The sequence below is a fragment of the Rattus rattus genome, chromosome 5, assembly GCF_011064425.1.
Source record: "Rattus rattus isolate New Zealand chromosome 5, Rrattus_CSIRO_v1, whole genome shotgun sequence".
In the NCBI taxonomy this organism is placed as follows: Eukaryota; Metazoa; Chordata; class Mammalia; order Rodentia; family Muridae; genus Rattus; species Rattus rattus.
Window position 1 is genome coordinate 134493938 of NC_046158.1, and position 22443 is coordinate 134516380.

At 42.6% G+C, this 22443-nt stretch overlaps 1 protein-coding gene across 1 annotated transcript in view; it reads left to right on the forward strand.

Annotated features, from left to right (window-relative positions):
• Window positions 1–407: 407 nt before the first annotated feature.
• Itch (itchy E3 ubiquitin protein ligase) overlaps window positions 408–22443 on the forward strand; it is an 88107-nt gene continuing 66071 nt past the window's right edge. The window contains exons 1-2 of the mRNA XM_032904513.1: window positions 408–503; window positions 5213–5289. The gene's annotated coding sequence lies outside the window, so the exon portion shown is untranslated. The remainder of the gene's footprint in view (window positions 504–5212; window positions 5290–22443) is intronic.

Consider the following 22443-nt stretch of genomic DNA (forward strand, 5'->3'; position numbering starts at 1 on the left):
GTGATTCCTGCTGTCAGGAGTATCAGTAGAGAACTTGTTAAAAATGCAAATTGTAAAACACCCCCCAACACCCCGCACTCCATGCCAGATCTACTGAGTCAGAAACTGGTGGTGGAGATCAGCAGTCTGTTTTTAAAAGCTGGTCAAGTGATTCTGAGACACCCTAGCGTTTGGTAACAGTTTTTAGAGGTTCTGGCAGGGAAGAAGGGGCAACAAGGAAGGGAGAAAGAAAGGAAAGGAGAAAGGAAAGAAGAAAAAGAAGGAAGAAAAGAAAACGCCGTGGATATGTAGAGAGCAAGGCTAGACTCACTTCACCTGGAGGTGAGGAAAAATGATTTAGCAGGCTGGCGCGCAAGGCCTGTTGGGGCTTGTAGTCCGGACTGCGTCTAAGAGGACGCGCCTGCGCACTAAGTGTGAACTAGCTCTAGTCGCTGTAGTCGGGGCTCGGGACCGGCTGCCATCTTAGCGGAGGGACTGAGGAGTCGTCGCCGCCCCGAGTCCCGGTAAACACCCGCAGGCAGACTGGGGTCATTTCTGTGGCTTGGAGGGAGCTTGGATGAAAAGGCATGGAGAATGCGAAGGGTAGAGGAGTGTTGCGTTCGAGTCGAGACCTAGAGCCGGGGCTGCTCTTCCCACAGCCGGTGTCCGTGGGGGGCGCCCGGAGAGCGGGCTGGTGGCCGGAGCCGGGTGGCGGGTGGGTCAGCAGGTCGAGCTGAACTGCTAGTGCTTGGCCTAGGCGCCCGGAGCCTGTGGGCCCGCGAGCCCCAAGTTGGGAGAGAGCCGAGCCGCGGCGGACGTGGGCAGGGTCCAGCCCCGCGCCCCGCTGCCGCGCCCGGGGGCTCCTCTCCTGCGGCTCGGCCTACGCGCGGGGCCCGGTGGCAGCGGCCCGCCCGCGCGACGTGGCCCTTTGAGGGGCGGCGGCCGGGCCCACCTGCCACTTGGCAGGCTCCCCCGAGACTTTTCCAAGCTCCCACTCGCGGAGGACCTTCCCCACTGACTGCCTCTCCTTCTGTCTTGTACTTCCCTCCTCCCTCCATTGTCCCCACTCGTGGTGGTCCCGGCCCAGACCGGCGCCGCCGACTTTTGCAGACGTGGAGCTGTCACAGTCCTTCCTACCGAGAGCGTACTTTTCTTTGGGGGGGGAAAAAAAGTAGAGGTGAGCGTATTTGAAAGGTGGAAGCCTGATGAGGGCAGGACTTTTAAATAGAAGACTTAGTTCCTGGCTGCAACTTCAAAAGAGAAAAAATATATATAAAGGGTCAGTGCACCCGAAGTAGACATTGGGCCCCAATTAGAGATGTGACCAGGTGAACTTGCAAAGTACCCAAAATTCACGGTTCCCCAGTCACTTGTTTTCTTGACTGTGTTAGAATACTAATCCTGTTCAGTTTTCTGCTCCTCTTTAAGAGCTGCAGTGAACTCTCTCTAAAGGGAGCAGTGGGGGAGAAGAGTGAGGTTTTCTTCCTCTTCAAAGTTGACAGAACACAATCTAGCCCCCCATCATTGTTCTCTTAAGTGGGTGTTTCTCCTGTCTCCTTATCTTATGAAAGTAGGTAAAGACCGTGTCTGTTCACTCCCAGGATTGGCAAAGGGCTCCGTTCTCATCTGAAATAAAGTCTTTTGGGGGACACATTTGAAATTCAACCTTGTGTATCACAGGTTTACTTAAGGCTTAATTTTGCATGTTTAGGAAAGATTGAAATTCTCTTTTGAACACTGAATGTACTTTGTGTGCGTGAGTTCAGGAATTCAGACTTTAGAATAGGTGTCAACAAGGATATACTATGAAACCAAAAGCAAGTGCCTAATACTTTTTTATTGTATTCTAGAGTAAGTTCTACATTCTTTAAAAAAAAACAAAACAAAACAACAAAACAAAAACCAGCTTTACTTAAGAGACAGACTGATCCATGGTCTCAGAATTTGTCCATTAGCACAATTACAAGAGCTTTTGAGTTTTTTGTTTTTGTTTTGAGACATGATTTGCTATGTATCTCTGACTGGACTAGAACATACTGTTTGTAGTAAACTTAGACTGGCATCAAACATTCTGTTTTCTTGCCTCTCCCTCCCTTGTGCTGGGATTATAGGTACATACCATCAGAATGGGCTCAGGAGAAATTTTTAGATTTGTTTATTTGTGTGTGTATATGTATGCGTGCGCACACTGTGACTTGAGTTGGAAGTCTGAGGATAACCTTCAAGAGTGTTTCCTCTTTCCTGTGGGTTCCAGGGTTCAAACTCAGGTCATCGGACTTGTGTAGCAAGTGGCTTTCTGTTGAGCTATTTTGCTGGACCAGGAGATCGTTGAAAGTAGAGTTTGCAGCCCAGTTGGTAGAGCACTTGTTTACCATAGACAAGGGCCAGAGTTTATTTAACTCTCAGCAGTATTGGGAGGTGAGGCCAGCCTGGGCTGCTTGAGACCCTTTTTAAAAAGTAGACGTTCTCAGGTCTCATTTTTGAGATTGATTAGTGGATCTGGATTGGCTTTTCTCACTTTATTTACAAATGTGCTATAGGTAGTGGGGATGGTTTTGGGAACACTGAGGCAAATAATAGTATGGTTATAACAAGGATGGCACAGAAAGCTTTGAGATAGGAGAGAGAGTGGAAGTGGTCGGTGTGGGAATTGATGAGGGGAGTGGCAAGACCTGTCAATGAGAGGCAACATAGTGAGTTCCAGCCCATCAGAGCTACATAGTGGGCCCTGGCTCAAAAAAGATTTTGTCTATGGACCTGAAGTTCTAGAGTAGTGATTCTCAAACTGTGGGTTTTGACCCCTTTGGCAAATGTCTAGCTCTAAAAATATTTACATTGTATTCATAACAGTAGCAAAATTATAATTATGCAGAAGCAGCAAAAATAATTTTATGGTTGGGGTCCCTACTACATGAAGCACTGTATTAAAGGGTCGCAGCGTCAGGAGCCGCTGTTCTGGAGGATGAGTAGGAATGTGACAGGTGAAGAAAGGGAAGGTAGTGCCGAAGGAAACGCCTCAAGGCGTTGAAGCGTGTGTGGTTTAGGAGGGATGTGGGAGAAAAGGGGTTCAGTGCACAGAAAGCAGTGGAGGAGAGGGTTATGGGACTCAGAACCAGAAAGGTAAAAGGAGCCTGCACTAGAAAAGGTCTGCGTATGGTGCTCTCTTGAATTTTATGTTGTGAGAGATCAAGGTTTTGGGGAAAGGAAATGGTGTAAGTTGGTGTTTATTTTAAAAAGATGGCTCTGATGATAAAAGTGAAAGGGCCAGAGTAACTGTGGCAGAAGTTTCTCTGGTAGGTGACAGGCTGGCCTCGGAGGGGCTTCCTTAAGAGGTTAGTGTCTCATTTTGCTGATGTAATAATGTTGCTATGGTTTTGGATGGGGATTGTTTTAGGGCTAGTCTGATTGAGGGCTTCTTTTGCTTTTAGAATATGTTCATTAGTGTCTTTGAGAAATTAGAATCAGGTGAGATGCAATTTGGAAGAGAATGAGTTTTGGACTATAATTGATTATTATCAGCACATCGATCCATGTTTGGTCAGTTGTTTTCTAGTCACAGAAACTTGGTACTTGAGCTTTACATTTGGAAGAGATTATATTAAAGTGGCAAATGTGTTTTAGGTTGTAGGCCAGCTTTGATTGGAAATAGCTTCTGTAAGTACTATTAGGGAGGATTCTGGTCATCGTGGCTCATGCCTTTAATCCCAGCACTCAGGAGTCTGAGTCAGAAGGATTGTCAGCCTGGACTACACAGTGAACTCCAGGCCAGCCTGCTTCAATGTGAGGACCCTGCCCCACACCCAAAAGTTGATTCTGATTGTGTTAGTTCTCTGGAGAAGTATGTTATGATTGTTGTGATATCTCTAGTAAACAGTTATCTGGTAGTGTGTATGCACATGCTGCATATACACATATATACCTTACATACTATTCTTATATTGGCCCATCTCTTAGCTTCTGTTTTTGTTTTTGAAGACAGTGTCTCAGTATATAGACCAGACTGGTTTTGAACTCACAGAGATCCATCTGCCTGGCTTCTACAACTAGTTCCATGCCAGCCACAATGAGACCTTATTTCAAAACGAGAAGGAAGGAAAAGGAGAAGAAAAAAAATAGTATTTTACCATAACTAGTTAAGAGTCAGAGTTAGACTACAACCAAGTGTTACAACTCTGCTAATTCTTCAGATTACCATGGTGAATGTATGCTGCTAAGAGCATCTGTGTCAGATGAGAAAACAAAAACAACTTCTACCCTATGCTTATTTATTGTTTAAATAAGAGTTTAATGAAGAATTTTAGCCTAGATGTGAGGTTAGCTTACTCCTTTTAGCTCAGGAAATGGAGTTGGTAGTAATAGGAAACTGACGGTCTTCAGGTTCTTTTTCCTTCCTTGTGCCTTACCTCTCATCGCTTGGGGATTGACTCCATAGTAAGAACTGAGGCAAAGTATTATAGCTTGTTCTTTCTTCCTGTACTTATAGTGCCTAGTCAAATTATGGGTTCATAATAAGCATTCAGTAAAGACATGCAAATTTTTGTACTGTAAATGATACTGGTTTGGGGTCGATATAGATCAGCAAGGGACTCACAGAATAGAATTGTAGCCTTCCATGTTAGAGGTTTGCCCTCATCTGAAAATACTAGGTTGCAGCTATTCTCACGAATAACAACACTAATCAGAAGCTGTCCGGGGCCTGTCCTCCAGTCAGATAGTCAGTGTTGTTGGAAAGCAGTTGCCAGCTCTTTTGCAGCTTTTAAAATCTAGTAATACGGGGTTGGGGATTTAGCTCAGTGGTAGAGCGCTTGCCTAGGAAGCGCAAGGCCCTGAGTTCGGTCCCCAGCACCAAAAAAAAAAACAAAAAAAAAAAAAAAAAAAAATCTAGTAATACTCAGATGCTGTCCCTAGGAGTGTCTGACTTGTGGGAGTCGACTTCACAGTGGCCTTTATAGGAGAATATGTGTGTATATGTCCATCCTGACTTTGCAAATATCCATCCTATGCAAGTGGATATTATTAATATCCCTTACTGTGTACAAGTCATTTCCTCAGAAGTTGCTGCTGCCTTATCTTATCCATGCTTTATAAGAAAAATCTTTCCTGTGGATTTTTTTTTTTTTGAAGGCTTTATGCTGGGGGAAATAAAGAACCTGTTTTGTGAGATTCCCAAGATCATCCCCTATCTCTCTGTTTAACCAGAGTACTTTATTAATGGACCCTTCTTCTCTTTCAGGTAACATGCATTTCACAGTGGCCTTCTGGAAACAACGCCTTAACCCTCAGAAGTGACTCAACCATTGAGAACTTCAGGTGTGGTGACTTTCCTGTGAGAGACATTTGGGGGCAGTATGGAGTAGAGGGCACGTCCTGCTCATCTAACTCCTACGGAGAGCTCTGTGGGAGAGTGTTAGTGCTTACATCAGTTGCTTTTCCATGTGTGTGGTGTTACGTTTACCTCCTTAAACATGGCCAGATATATGTGCATGATGGTTAAGAAGCAGAGGAATTACTGGGCAGTGGTGATGCATGCCTTTGATTTAAGCACTCAGGATGCAGAGGCAGGTGGATCTCTGAATTTGAGTCCAGCCTGGTTTACAGAGGGAGTTCCAAGATGGCCAGGGCTACACAGAGAAACCCTGCCTCGGGGGAGGGAAAAAGTGGAAAATTAATAAAAAGGCATCATAGTACAGTACAGAAAATAGGAAGAAAAGATGTGGGCTCTGGTTTGATTTTGCACTGAGATTCTGTAGCTTTTGGCAACTTTCTTAGTCCTCCTGGCCTCAGGTTATCTATCCTCTTTATAGACATAATTTTTCTCTTCTACCTCCCTGGGATTATTGTGAGTACCAAATAAAACAATGTACATTAAGTCTTCAGAATTGGTAATCAGGGGCCAGGGATATAGTTCAGTTGCTTGCCTGATGTTCATGATGCTCTAAAGTGCAACCCTAGCACTGAAGTAGTTGGGTGTAGTGGAATGATCCTGTGATCCCGGGACGGTCAGCAGTTCAAGGTCACCTTTGACAACAGTGAATTTGAGGCCATCCAGGGACACACGAGACCCTGTCTGGGCTAAAAAAAAAGGAAAGAAAGAAAATTAATTCATAGCCGAAGATATCTAGATCTAAGATAGGATAAATTGGTACTATTATAAGGAAAACATTATAAGATAGATTCACTTGAAGAGGTCAAGAAAGAGTAGAGCTGGGGACGGTAGCACATGCCTTTACTCAGTAGGCAGAGGCAGAGGCAAGCAGATCTCCGTGAGTTTGAGGCTAGCCTGGTTTACATAGGAAGCTCTAGGTCAGCCAGTGCAACATAGTGAGACCCTGTCTCCTTAAAAAAGAGAGAGAGAGAGAGTGTAGAGAAAGATTAAGGTATATGTGAAAATGTATAAAGTATAAAATGAAGTAGTTCAGGTGAAAGTGAAATATTAGGTAAGGAAGCTGAAGAGAGAATTTTGTGGTATTTGCCCAAAGGAATTACAGTAATTACCTCTGAGAAATGCCTGCACTGCCATAGGTTTGTTGCAGAATTATTTTTAATAGCCATGTTAATAGAAACAGACATGTCTGTTGATAGACAAATGGGTAACTATAAACTATTTTATACATACACACACATAGAATATAATGTATATGCATAACAGGAAGTACTACTCAGCCTTAAAAAAGAAGGAAAGCTGTCCATTCGGGGCAGCATAGATGAACCTGAAAGACATTTTGTCAGGTAACTTAATGAACAAACAAATAAATGATCTAACTTACATAGAGAATGTAGAAATGTCACTCTTAAAAATGGAGAGGAGGGGGGTTGGGGATTTAGCTCAGTGGTAGAGCGCTTGCCTAGCAAGCGCAAGGCCCTGGGTTCGGTCCCCAGCTCCAAAAAAAAAAAAAAAAAAATGGAGAGGAGGATGTTACTGAGAGGAAGATGTTGGTCAAATGATACAAACTTAAGAATTAAAAGAGGAATAACTATAACCTCAGCTCTTGGAAGACTGAAGTAGGAAGCTTGTGAATTTGAGGTTAGTGTGGGTTACCTGGTGAGGCTTTCTCTCCCTTTAGCCCCTTCAGAGTGCAGTAATAATAAGGTACTTGAAGTGAACTAAGAGTAAAATTTGGGCTGTGGAAATGGCTTGGTTGGTAGAGGACCTGCCGCACAAGCACGAGTCTGCTCTGCAGAGCCCACCTACGAAGCCAGGCAGTGGTGCTGGTGTACCTGTGCCTCCTACAGTGGGGAGTGTGGGCAGAGACCAGCAAATCTCTGAAGCCATTGGTCAGCCTAGAAGAACCAGTGAGCTTTAGGATTAGTGAGAGACCCTGTATCAAAATAGAAAGGCGTTAGACGGAGGAAAGAAAGACCTGAGCAGTTGCTTATGGAGCCACAGCCATGTAGCTGGGTTAAATGTGCCCTTGTCTCTGAGTCCTGCCTTTTCCAGATCATGCTTTCCCTGATAGTCTGGCCTTTCTTGCTCTTTTTTTCTATGAAGTCTAACCCCCTCCTCACTATAAGCAGTGCTGCTGCTTGTCCACCTCATGCTAACCTCCATTGCTGAACATGCTAATTTAAATGGCATGTTTTTTTCTCTTCCTCTTTGTCAGTTTCCTTCTCTTGACAGCTGGGATTTGCAGCTTGCCTTTTCTGGGGTTTTTCTTTTAAATTCTAATAAAATAACCCTCAGGCTTAAAGGCTACATCTGTTAATACTGCCATCTATATTCATGTACACAAAGTACATATCATATGCACGAATGAGCACACAGGTGCACACACACACACACACACACACACACACACGCGCGCGCGCGCGCGCACCCCAGTGAAGCAGCAAAAAAAAAAAAGGTTGAGCAAGCCTTGTTGAGCAAGCCTGATGACCCAAGTTAGATCCCTACAACCCATGTGGAAGGAGAACCGACTCCCAGCTGTTATCCTCTGATTACCATATGGACCTATGCTCACATATATGCGTACACGATGATATTTTTTTTAAAAGAAAGGATGGCATCATGGCACATGCCTTTAATGCCAGCACTGGGAGGCAGAGGCTGGCAGATCTTTGTGAGTTCAAGGCTAGTCTACATAGTAAATTCTAGGACAGCCAAAGCAGAAGGATCAGGAGTACAAGGCTATCCTTGTTTACACAGCCTGGACTATCTGAGATCTTGTTTCAAAAAGACACAAACACCAGAGGAAAAAGGAAAAAGAAAGCATTGGTCCCTGAAGATTAGTGTCTAACCACAACCTTGAGACAATTAGTTGTCAATCACATCATCACTGTCTCTTTTAGCACACTCAAGCATGAACATTAATGCTTACTCTTCTCTCATTGTGTGACCTTTCGATTTAGTTTGTGTTTGTGTTAACTAATCTCTCTCTAAATGTTTAAGACAGAACAAGGCTTGGTTGGCTTCTTAAAGGAGTCCCACTAGCTGTAATCAAATGCTTGCTTAAATATGTTCTTTTTGATAGATACGGAGAAAAAGGAAGTAGATAATGGTGTGATTTGTGAAGGAAGTGGTAAGAGGGAGAAGAGGCAATTAGAGCGCAAAGAAATCTCAGATTGGTACAAGGCATAAAGATGAAAATATGTAGATTTTAAAAAGGGAAAAAAAGAAGGTGTTATCTGCAATAAAGAAGCAAATTAGCTTCCATTCCTTCAATGATGGTCTAACTTACCAGCAAAAAATAAAGTATTCCAGTACTGGGAAAGACTTCCTGTTTTCAACTATCTTAAAATGTTCCTTAAAGTATCTATCTTACCCCAGCTCACAAAACATTTCTTTTAAGAAAGATACCTGGGAGACTTGTGTTGTATTTTTTTGTCTTCTGTAATCTTCTGCAGTTGACTTAAATCTGTTAGAGTTTTCTATCACCCACCTCCAAAAAAAAAGGATAGGGTAGCTAACACTGATTGGCCTTGAGGTCACTATGTACGTAAGGATGACCTTTAGCCTCCCAAATGCTAGAATTTCAAGGATGCCCACCTCACGCCTGCCTACTGAAGGTTTGCCTATGACATTCCAATGTCTTTCTGATCACTCTCTGATTCCACCTTGTCTTTCATGTGCTGAGTCACTACTTCCTTAGGACCTTGTTGACATCACCCTATAGGACTGATATCAGTAACATAAGATTTTCTAATATTCACTGTTTTACAAGTGAGAAGCTAGAGCCAGCCTTAGTCCCAGCACTCGGGGACTAAGTTTGAGTTTGAGGCCAGCCTGTTATGCCTGGTCTACATAAAGAGTCTCTGTTTTTAAAAACAAACAAACAAACAAAAAAATAGAGGGTGGGGGGCATGTTGTCTTCTGTCTTAAACTTTGGCATAAAGACTTGAAGGAGACAAGGCATAGAAATGTTAGTGGGGTTTGTTATTTTTTGACAAATACAGCCTGGGCTGTATTAAAAAATATGAGATGTGGGTAGAGGACCCCCCAGCATTCACATAGCCTTCAGTTTGGCCCACAGCATGACAGAGTGATCCCAGCACTCAGGAGGATCAGAAATTCATGGTCATTTTTAGTTATATAGTAAGTTTGAGCCCCTTGTGTCTACATGAGACCCTTCTCAAGAGATGAAAGGAAGTGAAAGAAAGAAGAGAAAGCAGTATCTGCTAATAAGAAACTTGCCACTTCTCTCTACGTCTAGAAACTTCACCCTAATGTTTAGACATCGTTTTCTATCCCAGAAAAGAGAAGCATTTCCACACCATACTATTTATAGTAGCAGCAGCATGTTGAGCTTAGTCCCCACAGAAAGGCCAACAGTGGCTTGCTTGCTCTCTGGTATTTTGTCTTGTATGTGTATGGTGAGTGTGCACATGTGTGTGTGTGGTGAGTGTGCACATGTGTGTGCCTAGAATGGAAGAGGAGTCAGGTGTCCTGTCACTCTGCACAAGCCCCTGACAGACTCCTCAGAGATTTAGAGTCAGGCCGGCCACCGCCAAGCCCTGGCAGTCCTCTTGCCTCTGCTCTATATGGCACTGGAGATCTGGGCGTGGTCACTTTTGGCTTTTTCTATGGGTGCTTGGGTTTGAACTCAGTTTCTCATGATTGTGCACAGTAAGTTGTTTTATTCACTAAACCATCATTGAGCCCCACAATAAACTTGCTTTCTGAGAAAATCAATACTGTTTTATTTGGGTTTCACATTTTATGGAAGAAAACTTGGTTGGTTGTTGTTTTGTTTTTTTGAGACAGGGTTTTACTGTGTAGCCCTGGCTGTCCTGTAACTCACTTTATAGATCAGGCTGGCCTTGAATATATAGAGATCTGCCTGTTGCTGCCTCTGAGTGCTGGAATTAAAGGCATGTGCCACCACTACCCAGCAAAATTCTTTTTTTTTTTTTTTTGGAGCTGGGGACCAAACCCAGGGCCTTGCGCTTTTGCTAGGCAAGTGCTCTACCACTGAGCCAAATCCCCAACCCTTTCTTTTTTTATTATATTTATTTATTTGTGTGTATGTGTTGGGGTGGGTGGGGATGTATGTTTTAGTGCACGGATGCTTTAGTACAGGTGTGGAGGTCAGAGGACAACTTACAGGATTAGGGTCTCTCCACCCTGTGAGTTTTGGGGATCAGGTTCAGATTGTTGGATTTGGTAGCAAGCACCTTTATCTATCTGCTGTCTGCGTGTAGGTAAAACAATTAACTTGTTAGTCATTAGTGTGAGGACAGAGATCTCAATGCCGTCTTGATAATAGGAAGGATGCTAACGGTTCACTCCAGAGGTTAACTGTGCCGGAGCTGAAGAACATTGTAGACTTAGGTGTTTGTAAGAGCTAGATAAACATTTAAGTCTGTAAAGACAGATCAGAGTGAGACTTTGTGAACTTGGAAAGTCATTGGCTCATTAGTATTACCAGGTTTTGTTTGTTTGAGACAGAATATCATGTGTTGTAGGTGGGCTTTGTGCTCTCTAAAAATGACCTTGAACTTTAAAATTTTTATTATTGTGTAAGGGTGGGGTCATACTCTTGTGGAAGTCAGAAAAAAACATGTTTTAGAGTTGATTCTTTCCTTCCACTGTTACATGGTTCCAAATATTGAATGCAAGCTGTGAGGCTTGCACAAGTGCTTTACCTCCTGAGCCACTCACCAACCCCCATGACTTTGAACTTGTTGATCCTTTACTTCCTGAGTGCTGGGATTACACCATGTGTATCACTTTGTGGTATTGTGCATTGAACCCAGGGCTTCTTATATGTAAGGCAGGAACCATATACGCTGAGCTACATCCTCATCCTTCTATGTTCCTTTTGAGCTAGTCTCACTTAGAAGCCCTAGCTGGAGTGCTACTCACAGCAGTCCTCCTGTGACCTCTTCTGCCGTGATTACAAGCTTGAGCCACCATACTCTTACCTTTTAAAGCTGAAGACAGGGTCTTACTTTGTAGTCTAGGCTAACCTTGAATTTTAGATCCATCAGTCTAAGTCTTGTGAGTGGAATCACAGGTCTGACCCAGGAGGCCCAGAAGTTTGTTTTTTTTTGTTTTGTTTTGATGGTTTCATGCAGCCCATGCTGGCCTAAAATTCTCTATGTGACCTTGAACTTCTGACACACACACACACACACACACACACACACCCCGCATCTGTTTTCTGCGTGCTGAGGTTACAGGAACGTGCCACCACATCTGATTTATGTGGTGCTGGGGATCCAATCCAGGGTATCAGGCGTTTTAGGCAAACATTCTACCAACTGAACTACCCTCAGCTCAAGCCAAGGTTTGTTTGGTTTTTTCCCCTGAGGCAGGGTTTCTTTATGTAGCCTGGAACTCATCTCTGTAGACCAGGCTGGCCTTGAACCAGGCTGGCCTTTAACTTAGATATCAGCCTGCCTCTGCCTCCTGAGTGCTGGGATTAAAGCGTATATGCTTTTATACAGCACAATAACCCACTGCCTGGTGTTAAAGGTTTCTCTATACACACATCACCGCAGTAGGTGGGATTATACATCTACTATTTAGCCTAGTTTAGATATTCCACAGTATACATAAAATTCAAAATATTTTGTATGTTTTAAATACATACTTTTTAATCAACTGAAATATTACTTAAGCTTTTAGGAAAACCCACAAATGTAATGGTTATAGAAATTAAAATGTTTTCAAGATTAGAAAAATAAATTGTGAAATATAAGAAACAAAAGCCTAGGGACGTGGATTTTTTTTTTTTTTTTTTTTTTTTTTTTTTTTTTTTTTCGAGTTGGGGACCAACCCAGGGCCTTTGCGCTTGTTAGGCAAGCGCTCTACCACTGAGCTAAATCCCCAACCCAATGACCTGCTTCTAAGTAAAAATGTTACCTGAATTTGTTTTAGCCATATCACAAAGCCACATATCAACATATTCAATGATACTATGTATGAGTTAACTGAGCTACTGAAAGTTATAGATTTGACATTTTTCTTTTTATTGATTGATTGATTGATTGATTGAGACAGGGCTGGCCTCCTGAGTGCTGGGGTTAAAGGCATGTACTGCCTGACTTGTTTGTTTGTTTAGTTTTTCAAGACAGGGTTTCTCTGTGTAACAGCCCTGACTGTCCTGGAACTTGCTCTGTAGACCAGACTCACAAAGATCCAGTGTTTTTGCCTCCTAAGTGCTGAGATTAAAGGCGTGGGCCACTATACCCAGCTTTTAAAAAAATTTTTTGAGACAAGTTCTCAATATGTAGTTCATGCTGACCTGTAGGCTGGGCTGGCCTCAAATTCTCTCTCTTCCCCATCTGCCTCTCAAGTGCTAAGATTCCAGACATATACATGCCTGTCAGATGTTACAGCATTCTTAACTTTTGCATTGATGGAGGGTAGTGATTGACTAAGCTTAAGAGTACTTCCCTCAGGCTTTACCTGTGTACACCCCAGGAACAGCACACTAGGGTTGCTTTTGCTTCAACCAGGCCAACGTTCATTTTCTTCTTTTCTTCTCTCTCTCTCTCTTTTTTTTTTTCTACATGCCTGGTGTATGTGACGTTAGGACTCAAACCTTGTACTGCTAGGATGAGCTACATCCTCACCGGCAGGGTCTTTTATTTTTAAAGATTTGTGGGTATTCTATAAAGTGTAAAGAGATGATCAGAAACAAGAACTTCTTGAGAGCTAGAAACTGAACTTACTGCATTTCTGAGTTGTATAATCTTACACAGCTGTTTGGAGAGAACAGCAGGTCTGTAGTGTTGTTGCATTAGTTATGTCTCTGAAACACACCAAATCCTTTAAAGCCAGTAATGAATGAGTCAGTCAGAGCCAGAAACAACTGGTAACACTAGCTAATACTACTTTTCTGTAGTACTTAATTTTCTATAGTATTAATACTGTTTTCTAGAAGGCTGTTTGGGGTATTGGAATAGTAAGTGCAAGTTTGTATTAGCTATTTTCTTGTCCGCTGTGACAGAATGCCTACAGAACAGCTTACTGTTTAAAGGGATGCAGTCCATTGAGGTCACAAAGGCATGGGAGTAGAAGTTCGAGGGGCTTTGGCACTTAGGAAGTAAAGAGGGAGCTGAAAGGATAGTGAGCTATTATATTCCAGGGTTCTCCCCTCCACTGAAGCCTTCTCCCAGCAAGGTCTTGACAGCAGATGCCCTACAACTTTCCCAAACAGTGCTATGATCTGGGGACCAAGTGTTTAAACACACAGCCTGTGGGGGCATTTTACATTCAAATTATCAAAGAGTTTGAATCACCAAATTAATGTTAAGTGTTAGACACTACTGCCACTATCAGCTTTTATTCCTCTATTATTGAACCTTGAAAGTTGCAGCTCCCTGTTTCTCTGTTTTGTAACATATGCTTTAGGAACTATGCTGATATTCATTGGGAATGGCAAAAAGGATCCCAGTGATTTAAGATCAGAGCCAAGGTTACACTGTTGTGGGAAAAGAAAGTGGTTTACCTTTCACCTCCCTACTTGAGTGGGTTTGAGTTTACTCCCTTCTTTTTCTGGGGAAAAGATGCAAGCAGATGTGTCTTTTTGGTACCTTTGATTAAGAAAATACAGGCTTCCATTTAATTATTTAAAACTTAAAAGTAGATTGAAGTCTATAAATATATTATGTTGAATGTTTATTTTTGAAAATAAAACAAGTATCTTAATTGTCTAGAAATAGAAGGCATATTTAAAATAAGGTGATAAACATGCTTATATGACAAGATATTATCTATTTTCTGCAATTTTCTTTTCTTTGCCTTACAGGAAAATATTAAATTAGTTTTACCTCTGGCCTTATTGTAGCCCTTACTTTTACAATAGGCATTCTATGTATCACAAATAATAAATGTTTCTCTCAAATGATAGGAAGTATCTTTTTCTTTCCACAATTGATTTTTTATTTATATTACATCCCACTCGAAGATCCCTCCTTCTTTTCCTCTCAGTCCCACCCTTACAAATTCCTCCCCCATTTCCACTTCCCCTTCTCCTCAGAGAAGGGGACCCCCCCCTTGGGTACCACCCCACCCTGGGACATATAGTACCAGCAAGACTGAGCACCTCCTCTCCCACTAAGGCTCAACCAGGCAGTCCAGGTAAGGGAAGGGATCCGATGACAGGCTACAGAGTCAGAGACAGCCTCCCCTGTCCCCCAATTGTTAGGGAACCCACATGAAGACCAAACTGCATATCAGCTATAAATGTTGGGGGGAGGCTAGGTCCTGCATGTTGTTTGGTTGGTGGTTCAGTCTCTGTGAACCCCCATGGACCCAGGTTAGTTGACTCTGCAGGTCTTTTTGTGGTGTCCTTGGCCCCTCTAGCTCTCTCAATTCTATCCCCAACTCTTCCACAAGACTTCCTGAGCTCCAGCTGATGTTTGGTTGTGGGACTCTGCATCTATTTCCATCCACTGCTGGAAATAGAGACAGTGATGTTAGGATCCTGTCTGCAAGCATAGCAAAGTATTGTTCATGTCAGGGGTTCCATGGGATGGATCTCAGGTTGGGCCAGTTAACCATTCCCTCAGTCTCTGCTCCAACTTTATCCCTGCGCATCTTGTAGGCAGGACAAGATGATTGACGGGAAGTCTTAAATAATGGATGTTTCTAAAATGATAGGCAGTGTTAAGAATTAACCCTACTTGAAGATTGTAATTGACAAACTCATAGGCAATAGGATAGAGTTAGATTCAAACTGATACTTTCATTGGTTCTAGCACAGTCATTTACTAGGTGAAATTGTACATTTTCAACTATTATAGTTGATTGTGAAGGCTTAAAAAAAAATCACACATGCCACTCTGTACTTAGGAGGCTTTTTAGCTTGAGATAAGTCAAGACTACATGCCTGAGACCCTGTCTTAAAAAGAAATTACATGTAAAGAGTCATCCCCACCCATAGGAAAGTCATGCAGAGGCATCCATCTGTGTATCTCACGAACTTTAGATCTACAAGATGGAAGCACAGCTGAAATTTGGCTTAAAAAGTCAATATTACAGGTGTTTGGAGAGACGGCTCAGTGGTCAGGAGCTCTTGCAGAGGACCCAGGTTCAGTTCCCAGCACCCACATGACAACATGTGACCTTCTGTGACTCTGGTTCCTGGGGATTTGGTACCCTCTTCTGACTATTGTGGGCATCAGGCATGCATGAAATGTATATATGTACACGAAGGTAAAATACTCAGAAATAAAAATAAATACCTTATTTTAAAAAAGACTCAGTGTTAGGAACAGAGCAGTGGCTCAGTAGTTCAGAGTGCTTCTCCAGGTCAGTTTCTAGCACCCTGGCTAGCAGCTACAACCACCGTAACTCCAGCTCCTGGGGATACTACACCCTCTCTGGGTTTCCACTAGTATCCCCACACACCTGGCATATACTCACACAAGCACACATGCACATGAAGAAAAATAAAAGTAAACTTTCAAAACAGTGTCCAAGAGGAGCAGGTAGAAGAGATAAAGCTGGATTGTAGAGTGAAAAGGACTTTGGGAGACATAAGTTATTCTGGCATGGAGGAGATGTGGGTAGAAAGGAGACTCTAGGGAAAAACAGTGAGTCTTTGAGAAATCTTCCCAAGATGTTCAGGGTAAGGGTAATTTTACTTTTGTAAAAAAGTTTTTGTGGGCTGGAGAGATGGCTCAGTGGTTAAGAGCACTGACTGCTCTTCCAGAGGTCCTGAGTTCAATTCCCGGCAACCACATGGTGGCTCACAACCATCTGTAATGGAATCTGATGCCTTCTTCTGGTGTGTCTGAGGACAGCGACAGTGTACTTATATACATTAAATAAATAAATCTTTAAAAAAAAAGTTTTTGTAGGGGTTGGGGATTTAGCTCAGTGGTAGAGCGCTTGCCTAGCAAGCGCAGGGTCCTGGGTTCGGTTTTCAGCTCCAGGAAAAAGAAAGTTTTTGTAAATGATATTTTTATATTCTATCAAGCCCATATAAAAGACACATAATCGGGTTGGGGATTTAGCTCAGTGGTAGAGCCGCTTGCCTAGGAAGCGCAAGGCCCTGGTTCGGGTCCCCAGTTCAAAAAAAAAAAAAGAACCAAAAAAAAAAAGACACATAATCCTGGTATTTATTTACAAGCTGTAAACCGAGGTTGGGCAGACTTTGAGCTATATTAATTTATATCCCAGTCAGTGTCCCTTGTTACTTGCTGTTTCTCCTGGCCACGTGCTCATGGTTCATCTCCTCTCTGTCTCCTCTCTTTTCCTCTCTTACTTTCTTCCCTTCTCCTCCTCTGGTATTTCTGTGAGCCCTCACTTGACTCTCAAGTCCCACCTTTCTCTACTTTCTCACAGGCTATAGGCTATAGGCTTTTATTGACCAGTTAACTTGGGGAGCAAGGTTTGCACAACAAAAGTTGTTGTTCTTGAGGATTTACTTGTCTTGGGACAACCTGATCTTGGGGTACAGAATTTGGCATTTGAATACAGCTGCACCAGGCCTGTGCCTATGGAGGCCTGGAGAGGGCATCAGCTCTCTTGGAACTTGAGTTACAGGAACTTAGAAACTGCCCTGTGGTGCTGGAGAGAGAATCTGGATCTTCTGCAAGAGCAGCAAGTGATCTGAGCCGCAGAGCCATCTCTCCAGCTCAGCTTGGTTTCTTTCTTTTTTTTTGGTTCTTTTTTTCGGAGCTGGGGACCGAACCCAGGGCCTTGCGATTCCTAGGCAAGCGCTCTACCACTGAGCTAAATCCCCAACACCATTTTTTTTAATTATAGAAACAAGATTAACACCTTTTTGTTTGTTTTAGACATCCCTGGTTGGCCTGGAATTCACTGTGTGGACCAGCCTGGGCTTGAACTCAGAGAGACCCACTGGCCTCTGCCTCCCAAGTGCTGATATTAAAGTTGTTTGCCACCATGCTTGGCAACAGCGTATTTTTGCTCAACAAATTTGTAGTATAGTTTTGCTTCATTGAAATCAGCCTTATTAAGATTATACTATCTTCATTCTTTTCAGTACACAGCTCTTCAAATTTTGACAAACACATGTAAGAAGGGCCCTCTTCTGTAGTTATTTCTGTCTTCTCATTTTTACCTCCTAAGAAACACTTGCATTCTTCTGCCCTAACAATTTTGACCCCTTTGAGAATGTTGTTATATTTGTATTATTTATGTAGGAATATACACGCACACACAAAACTCATTAAAGAGGCCATGAATTTGAGAGTAAGGGAAGTGGTTACATGGGGAGGGATTGGAGGGAAGAAGGAGAGAGGGCCAGAAAATGATATAATTATAATCTAAAATAATTTTAAAAACAGTATTATATATCATCCTAGCACTTTGGTTCCAGCTTAAACTACAAGTGTAACAGTCTGCCAAAAGGAAAACAAAAGGAATGCTGTGTAAACACCAGCCTAGGATGTGGGTGTGTCGGTTCCCAAGGTCTGCTGTCACAGGACAAGCTGGGCGTGGTTCTTTCTGCAATGCCAGACTGTGAAGGCGGAGCAAGGAAGACTGCTGCCAATTTGAGGCCAGCCTGGACTGTAGAGTGAGACTTTATCTTGTAAAGCCAGGAACAAACATTCCCTCCAAAATTACCCTAAAGTTGTGGGGATAGAAAGGTAATGTTTTGCAGTTCAGGTAAGAGTCCAGAAGTCTAAGACAGTATCTTAGAGCAGGGAAAATTCTCATTCTATGCCTTTTCCTAGGTTTTGCTGGTTGCCTACAATCATTGGTGTTTCTTGGCCTGTGTATGATTCTTTCTCATCTGTGTCTGTTTCTGATGCCATTCTTCTGTGTCTTCACATCATCTGCACTCTGTGTGTGTCCCTATGTCCACGTGGATTGGATTGGATTGTGTCTACAAAGACCCTATGAGAACAGATAAAGTTACATTTTAAGGTTTTGGATGGATAAAAATCTTGGGAAGGCGTTATAGTGTTGGGCACATGAACACACACACACACACACACACACACACTGTTTCTTCATTCTTGGATCTTGAGTATGTTCCTGGCTTTATGCATTCTAGGCAGTTGTTTCACCACCAGTGTAAACATGTAAAGGTGCACATATGCATGTGCAAACCAGAAGTTAATGTCGCTGTTCCCCCACTCCATCTCCACTTTCCTGAGTCATGGTCTCTTTTTGAACATGGGGCTCCTCCATTGGCTACACCAGCTGGTCTGTGAACACAAAGGGTCTTCCTGTCTCTGCCCATGTCACTCTCCCTAATTTTATGATGATACTGGAAGTTGATCTTAGGTCCCTTGTGCTTGTAAGCATGTCAGCTGAACCAGCTTCCCAGTAGTCTCTCATCCCTAGGTGATATTTTTATTTATTTAATTTTAAAAGTTTTTCAATATTTTTTGGTGGTACTGATTCTTAAGCAAGTGTTCTACCTCTGAGTTATACCTCAGATTCAGAGTAACTTAAAAAAAATTAAAAATTCATTTTGTGTGTGTGAGGGGGAAGGGAGAGAGGCGGGAGGAAGGAGAAGGGGGAGAGGGGGAGGGAGATGGTGTAGGTAGAGGTCAGAGGGTGAAACAGGTAGAGGTTAAGATAATTTTTGGGAGTTGGTTCTCATTTTCTAACTCATTGAGGGAAAAGCTCTTTTCTTCTGCCACTGTGCTGTGTACTGCTCATGCCTGGACTCCCAGTATTTGGGAGACTTAGGCAGGAAGATTGTTGGGATTTCATGGCATCCTGGATTATATAGTGAGTTCTAGAACAGTCTGACCTGCAGAGTGAGATCTTGTCTCAAAACAAACAGATAAACAAACAAACAAGCAAACCAGAAAATAGTGTTGAGAGATAGTTTGGTACTTAGGAGTGCCTGTTGCACATCTGTGAGGCCCGAGTTTTTATCCCAGCATCTGTGTGACATCTGGTGTCATTACACAGCACTGTGAGGAGATGGGGGTAGCAGGATCACTGGAACTGGTAGGCTGCTAGCCTAGCTGAAAAAAACAAACCAAACCAAACCCCACGAGCTTCAGGTTTAGGGAGAGACCCTGTCTCAAAGGAATAAGGCAAAGAGTAATAGAGGAAGGCACCTTATTTCCCCCTCTGATCTCCACACATACATACACCTACATACATATATATACATACATACGTGTATACACCAAACATACATACAGAAATTAGACAAGCAGTTTAAAAAAATAAACAAAGGGGGTTGGGGATTTAGCTAAGTGGTAGAGCACTTGCCTAGCAAGCACAAGGCCCTGGGTTCGGTCCCCAGCTCTGAAAAAAAAAAAAAGGAAAAAAAAAAAAACAAAGCTTATAGTTATCATCTTACCCTAAACACATTATTGTATTATTTCTGGAAAGAAAAACAAGTATTTTCCCATGTAACTATCATGTGACACTATTTTGGGGAGATATAAACAAGCATCTACTCACCCCAGATGTGGAGCCAATCATAGATGAAAGTACAGACACCACGGAAGTCCACTTAGTGGCCAGTGAATTTTATTGGGATTATTTATAACAATGTGCGTGAGGCTTACTCACAGGAGCAGAAATGACCCAAAGACAGCTGCATCAACCAGAAGCCCATTCCAGCATGGGAGACAAGAGAACGGGAAAGCTGGGAAGCCGGAGCTCACTGCACAGCTTGTGTGCAGCTTGGCAGGTTGGAGGGAGTCTTCCCAGGCAGCTTCGCTGCTAGAGAGTGGTTTTCGCCTGTCTTTCAGGAGGCCAGGGTCTAGTGAATGGCCAGCTTCAGGGGCTTCCTGAATTTTCCCTCTAAGATGAAATGTGTTATTTTGGAAGAAATTGCTACAGAATAGTAATTTATTAATGGTATAATAGTATTATCATGTTTTGTTAAATTTTATAATATTTTTTGAGGCAAAATCTCACTATGTAGTACTGGCTGACCCGGAACTCACTATAGAGACTAGGCTGGTGTCAAACTCATGGAAATCCTAGTTCTCTGTTTAAATTTTTTATGATTTTTGTTTCCAGAATTAGTGGGTTGTCTCTTAAGGCTTTTCCTTTATAGAAGCCCTCTTTTGTCATCTGTTTCATGACGCTCACACTTTGATCTGTAGTTTTACATTCTGGGTATATCATTTCTTACTATTGGACTCAGGTTGAACAGTTTCTGTTAAGAATGCTAGCTTCCATAGCTATGCTGTATAACTTACTACATGACTGCTTGTTAGTTTTCAAAAACTTGATGGGTAGAAAATAGGAGCAACTTGACTGACTGCTGTGCCTCAGGGCTTCTCAGGCTGCAAGTCTCTTCAGCTCTGCTGACAGGGACTGGAGGTTGCTTGCGTGTTGTCTTTCTTGTGTGTGGTAAGTTGGTGCTGGCTCTTAGTGGGAAGCTTTAGTTCTGTTTTACTTAGGACTGCCTGAGTTCTTCATGATGTGGTGCTGGCTACTCCCAGAGCAGACAGTTCTGGAAAGCAAGGCAGAACTGTACTGTCTTATAATATAGCTTTGGAAACAACTTTACCTTTTTTTACACTGTATTCTTATGGTCACAAAGGCAAGCATTCCACTGTGGGAGAGGAGTTATATAAACATTTGAAGGAAGGCTTCCTGGGGCTCATGCTGGAGGTTGTCTACCACAGCTCCTAATCTTCTAACAAGTTCAGATCTTTCTATATTTTCTTCCTGCATTAATTGTGCCTAAATTCTTTTTTTTTTTTTTTTTTTTTTTTGGTTTTTTTTTTTGGAGCTTGGGACCGAACCCAGGGCCTTTCCCTTCCTAGGCAAGTGCTCTACCACCGAGCTAAATCCCCAACCCTTGTGCCTAAATTCTAAGGGTGCCGAACATTTCTTTCTTCTCATTCCCATGAGTGTATTTTGGGTTGACAGGTTTCAGTACTTACCTAACAATAGTTGGTTTTAATTTTTTACTTTCTAAAAACTATTCTTAATTTGATTCTATTTAATTATGTGTGTTTATTTATTTATTGATGATTGATTGTGTGGGCACCCATGTTCTACTGTGTGTATAAAGAAGTCAGAGACAATATGTGGGAACTGTTCTTTCCTTCCACCATGTGGGTGCCAGGGTCAAGTTTAAGTTGGCAGGCTTGGCAGCAAGTGCCTTAACCTACTACGCCATCTTGACTACTGTTTGTTTGTTTGTTTGTTTGTTTTTTAAAGGATTTGTGTGTGTGTGTGTGTGTGTGTGGCATGTATGTACATGTGGGTACCCTCAAAGGCCAGGAAAGATGTTAGTTGTAGGTAGTTATGAACCAGCTTACATAGATACTCTGATCCTCTGTCAGAACAACAGGAATTCTTGGCTACAAGCCATCTCTCTAAGCTCCTCCATTGATCTTTATTTTATTTTATTTTATTTTATTACTTATTCATTTTACATCCTGCTCACTGCCCCCTCCCAGTCACTCCTCCCACAATCCTTCCCTCATCCACCCCTTCTCCTCTGATGAGTGTAGGCTCCCTGGTTATCTCCCCACTGAGGACACTTCAAGTCTCTGCGGGGCTAGGCACTTCCTCTCCCACTGAGGCCAGACAAGGCAGCCAGCTAGAAGAACATATGCCATAGTACAGGCAACAGCTTTTGGGAGAGCCCAGCTCCAGTTCTTCAGGACCCACATGAGGACCAAGCTGTAAATCTGCTACATACGTGCGGAGAGGCCTAGGTCCAGCTGGTGTATGGTTTTGGTCCATTATTGATCTTTTTTTTTTTTCTTTTTGAAACTAGAGTTTCATGTAGCTTAAGATAGCTTCCAACAGGCTGCATAGCCAAGGAGGACCTTGAACTTCTGATTCTTTTGCCTCCACTTATGGAATCCTGGGATTACAGCCATGCATCACCATGTCCAGGGTTTATGCAGTGCTCGGGACTAAACCCAGGGCATCCTATATGCTGTCCACGAACTCTGCCAACTGAGCTGCACCTCTAGGCCTCCGTTTTGTTTTGTTTTGTTTTTCTCTGTTCCATTGGCTTTTTCCTCTTTAATGTGGAATGTTGAGCTATTATAGTAGTTTAAGAAGAATCATATGAAGGAAGCAGTAATGAGAGTAAAAGGAAGAAATAAAATTTTAATTGCAAGATTTTCTTCCTACTACTGTTGGTCTTATTCTAA